Genomic DNA, 5,000 nt, shown 5'->3' with positions numbered 1-5,000 from the left:
TGACTTCGGATCAGAAGATTGAGGGTTCGAGTCCCTTCGTGGTCATTTTTGGCCAATCGTCACACAATCTGCTTTACATTCAGAGTGGAAAAAGTCTTTTCCAATACTCTTGTAGTCCTCACTTTCTCATTACTAATCATTAATAAAGTGGAGTACATACTGTAAACTCATTCAGGTTGCATCTTCAGTCTAACTACTTGTGCATTTTAGTGGCATTAAAAAGTGCTTCTATGCCGACGCACTGAATATGTAATAGGTTTGCAGAATTTTGACGTGACAGAATGGGTTTTTAGCTTAAGTGTGTGTAGAAGAACTGCAAGGTGTGTGCCTATGTGTGCATAGAGTGGTACATGTGTAAAATCTGTATGATTTGGGCAGTTAAAGTGCTGATTTTGCCTCCGAGTAAGAAAAGTACTACACAAAATGTATAAAGGATCGGCACATTGGCTGCCTTTGCTGATGCCCCCGTTGCCTAATTTGTAGTGCAATGGTTAAGTTGCAGAGTGTGGTTGAACTTGGTTAGGAGACTTAGTGCCTCTTTCCGTGTCCTACTGATGATAAGGATGGCTTGATACCATTTTCTAAGCCCAGTATATTGAGAAAAGAAGTAAGTGAAGAAGAAGTGTGGAGTCGAAAGTGGTTCTCCAATTTCTCTCCACTTGCTAAAATTGCAAAGTCTCCATTATAGCATAGAAGAGAGCGTTAAAGTCGGGGATGGAAGAGGATGAAAATGGGAAGTTTACTTATAGAGAGAAGTGAGAAATGCCCTGTGTGCACACACCGGTGTCTGACCATAGAATACATTTAAATAATGCCTCTAGAAAAGAGCTATGCATGTGTGCCTCAGTGGCCTAATGGATAAGGTACTGGCCTCCTAAGCCAGGGATTGTGGGTTCGAGTCCCATCTGAGGTGATAACAAAAATCCTCCCTCTTTCTTTTCCAGAAAATTAGGTAGATTTATTACATGCTTCCTCTCAGAAGTTTATGAGGGATTAGGTACTTTGAAACTGTCCCGTTTTACTTGTGTACACTTCACAGTCATGTTAGTGTTCTGAAACTGCAAAGTAGATTTTTAAATGCCTATTTTTGTGAGATGCATTTTCGACCGGCCAGAACATATTCCTTTGGAAAAAATGATTTGAATTGGATTGGTGTGAATCTTGTTTCTAGAGGTGGTGACAGGCTTTCAGCTACTTGAATAGGTCAAGCCAGGATTCATAAAACGTATACAACCTATGTGAGTGTGAAAAATTAGCATATGCAGGAAGGAGCAATTTGTCCTACTTTCAAAACAGTTTCACTCCATGTCTGGAAACTTCCAGAGCTATGTAGAGAATACAAATGAGCTTTAAACGCATGAGGAAAGAGGTTTGTATGCAAAAAGGAAAACAAAAGCATATCGTACTCATAAAATACTCAATATATAGATTCCAAAAAAGTGCTTCCAGAGAAAAGAGCTGAAAGAACACTATGGGATGTAAACCTGAATACCTTTTTAATAATATGTTCTCCATCCATGCATACCACCTACATGATAAAAATCATCTCAGGTGAACGGATGACCTCGTGGCCTAATGGATAAGGCGTCTGACTTCGGATCAGAAGATTGAGGGTTCGAGTCCCTTTGTGGTCGTTTTTGGCCAATGGTCACACAATCTGCTTTACATTCAGAGTGGAAAAAGTATTTTCCAATACTCTTGTAGTCCTCACTTTCTCATTACTAATCATTAATAAAGTGGAGTACATACTGTAAACTCATTCAGGTTGCATCTTCAGTCTAACTACTTGTGCATTTTAGTGGCATTAAAAAGTGCTTCTATGCCGACGCACTGAATATGTAATAGGTTTGCAGAATTTTGACGTGACAGAATGGGTTTTTAGCTTAAGTGTGTGTAGAAGAACTGCAAGGTGTGTGCCTATGTGTGCATAGAGTGGTACATGTGTAAAGTCTGTATGATTTGGGCAGTTAAAGTGCTGATTTTGCCTCCGAGTAAGAAAAGTACTACAAAAAATGTATAAAGGATCGGCACATTGGCTGCCTTTGCTGATGCCCCCGTTGCCTAATTTGTAGTGCAATGGTTAAGTTGCAGAGTGTGGTTGAACTTGGTTAGGAGACTTGGTGCCTCTTTCCGTGTTCTGCTGATGATAAGGATGGCTTGATACCATTTTCTAAGCCCAGTATATTGAGAAAAGAAGTAAGTGAAGAAGAAGTGTGGAGTCGAAAGTGGTTCTCCAATTTCTCTCCACTTGCTAAAATTGCAAAGTCTCCATTATAGCATAGAAGAGAGCGTTAAAGTCGGGGATGGAAGAGGATGAAAATGGGAAGTTTACTTATAGAGAGAAGTGAGAAATGCCCTGTGTGCACACACCGGTGTCTGACCATAGAATACATTTGAATAATGTCTCTAGAAAAGAGCTATGCATGTGTGCCTCAGTGGCCTAAAGGATAAGGCACAGGCCTCCTAAGCCAGGGATTGTGGGTTCGAGTCCCATCTGAGGTGATAACAAAAATCCTCCCTCTTTCTTTTCCAGAAAATTAGGTAGATTTATTACATGCTTCCTCTCAGAAGTTTATGAGGGATTAGGTACTTTGAAACGGTCCCATTTTACTTGTGTACACTTCACAGTCATGTTAGTGTTCTGAAATTGCAAAGTAGATTTTTAAATGCCTATTTTTGTGAGATGCATTTTCGACCGGCCAGAACATATTCCTTTGGAAAAAATGATATGAATTGGATTGGTGTGAATCTTGTTTCTAGAGGTGGTGACAGGCTTTCAGCTACTTGAATAGGTCAAGCCAGGATTCATAAAACTTATACAACCTATGTGAGTGTGAAAAATTAGCATATGCAGGAAGAAGCAATTTGTACTACTTTCGAAACAGTTTCACTCCACGTCTGGAAACATCCAGAGCTATGTAGAGCATACAAATGAGCTTTAAACTCATGAGGAAAGAGGTTCGTATGCAAAAAGGAAAACAAAAGCATATCGTACTCATAAAATTCTCAATATATAGATTCCAAAAAAGTGCTTCCAGCGAAAAGAGCTGAAAGAACACTATGGGATGTAAACCTGAATACCTTTCAATAATATGTTCTCCATCCATGCATACCACCTACATGATAAAAATCATCTCAGGTGAACGGATGACCGCGTGGCCTAATGGATAAGATGTCTGACTTCGGATCAGAAGATTGAGGGTTCGAGTCCCTTCGTGGTCGATTTTGGCCAATGGTCACACAAACTGCTTTACATTCAGAGTGGAAAAAGTCTTTTCCAATACTCTTGTAGTCCTCACTTTCTCATTACTAATCATTAATAAAGCGGAGTACATACTGTAAACTCATTCAGGTTGCATCTTCAGTCTAACTACTTGTGCATTTTAGTGGCATTAAAAAGTGCTTCTATGCCGACGCACTGAATATGTAATAGGTTTGCAGAATTTTGACGTGACAGAATGGGTTTTTAGCTTAAGTGTGTGTAGAAGAACTGCAAGGTGTGTGCCTATGTGTGCATAGAGTGGTACATGTGTAAAATCTGTATGATTTGGGCAGTTAAAGTGCTGATTTTGCCTCCGAGTAAGAAAAGTACTACACAAAATGTATAAAGGATCGGCACATTGGCTGCCTTTGCTGATGCCCCCATTGCCTAATTTGTAGTGCAATGGTTAAGTTGCAGAGTGTGGTTGAACTTGGTTAGGAGACTTGGTGCCTCTTTCCGTGTCCTGCTGATGATAAGGATGGCTTGATACCATTTTCTAAGCCCAGTATATTGAGAAAAGAAGTAAGTGAAGAAGAAGTGTGGAGTCGAAAGTGGTTCTCCAATTTCTCTCCACTTGCTAAAATTGCAAAGTCTCCATTATAGCATAGAATAGAGCGTTAAAGTAGGGGATGGAAGAGGATGAAAATGGGAAGTTTACTTATAGAGAGAAGTGAGAAATGCCCTGTGTGCACACACCGGTGTCTGACCATAGAATACATTTAAATAATGCCTCTAGAAAAGAGCTATGAATGTGTGCCTCAGTGGCCTAATGGATAAGGCACTGGCCTCCTAAGACAGGGATTGTGGGTTCGAGTCCCATCTGAGGTGATAACAAAAATCCTCCCTGGTTCTTTTCCAGAAAATTAGGTAGATTGATTACATGCTTCCTCTCAGAAGTTTATGAGGGATTAGGTACTTTGAAACGGTCCCATTTTACTTGTGTACACTTCACAGTCATGTTAGTGTTCTGACACTGCAAAGTAGATTTTAAATGCCTATTTTTGTGAGATGCATTTTCGACCGGCCAGAACATATTCCTTTGGAAAAAATGATATGAATTGGATTGGTGTGAATCTTGTTTCTAGAGGTGGTGACAGGCTTTCAGCTACTTGAATAGGTCAAGCCAGGATTCATAAAACTTATACAACCTATGTGAGTGTGAAAAATTTGCATAGGCAGGAAGGAGCAATTTGTACTACTTTCAAAACAGTTTCACTCCACGTCTGGAAACATCCAGAGCTATGTAGAGCATACAAATGAGCTTTAAACTCATGAGGAAAGAGGTTTGTATGGAAAAAGGAAAACAAAAGCATATCGTACTCATAAAATTCTCAATATATAGATTCCAAAAAAGTGCTTCCAGCGAAAAGAGCTGAAAGAACACTATGGGATGTAAACCTGAATACCTTTCAATAATATGTTCTCCATCCATGCATACCACCTACATGATAAAAATCATCTCAGGTGGACGGATGACCGCGTGGCCTAATGGATAAGGTGTCTGACTTCGGATCAGAAGATTGAGGGTTCGAGTCCCTTCGTGGTCGTTTTTGGCCAATGGTCACACAATCTGCTTTACATTCAGAGTGGAAAAAGTCTTTTCCAATACTCTTGTAGTCCTCACTTTCTCATTACTAATCATTAATAAAGTGGAGTACATACTGTAAACTCATTCAGGTTGCATCTTCAGTCTAACTACTTGTGCATTTTAGTGGCATTAAAAAGTGCTTCCATGCCG

The 5,000-nt window shown here is 39.8% G+C and overlaps 3 non-coding genes across 3 annotated transcripts in view; all 3 read left to right on the top strand.

Annotated features, from left to right (window-relative positions):
* TRNAR-UCG (transfer RNA arginine (anticodon UCG)) overlaps positions 1-45 on the top strand; it is a 73-nt gene extending 28 nt beyond the window's left edge. Inside the window, exon 1 of the tRNA in view lies at positions 1-45. This exon is cut by the window's left edge and continues 28 nt beyond it. This is a non-coding gene — a tRNA (tRNA-Arg).
* Positions 46-840: 795 nt separating this feature from the next.
* TRNAR-CCU (transfer RNA arginine (anticodon CCU)) lies at positions 841-913 on the top strand. Its single transcript has one exon. It is a non-coding gene; the product is annotated as a tRNA-Arg (tRNA).
* A 3,823-nt stretch (positions 914-4,736) lies between these two features.
* On the top strand, positions 4,737-4,809 carry TRNAR-UCG (transfer RNA arginine (anticodon UCG)). Its single transcript has one exon. It is a non-coding gene; the product is annotated as a tRNA-Arg (tRNA).
* The last annotated feature ends 191 nt before the right edge of the window (positions 4,810-5,000 follow it).

This window comes from Triturus cristatus, chromosome 4_1, assembly GCF_964204655.1.
Source record: "Triturus cristatus chromosome 4_1, aTriCri1.1, whole genome shotgun sequence".
In the NCBI taxonomy this organism is placed as follows: Eukaryota; Metazoa; Chordata; class Amphibia; order Caudata; family Salamandridae; genus Triturus; species Triturus cristatus.
This window is presented reverse-complemented; position numbering and strand designations above follow the sequence as displayed.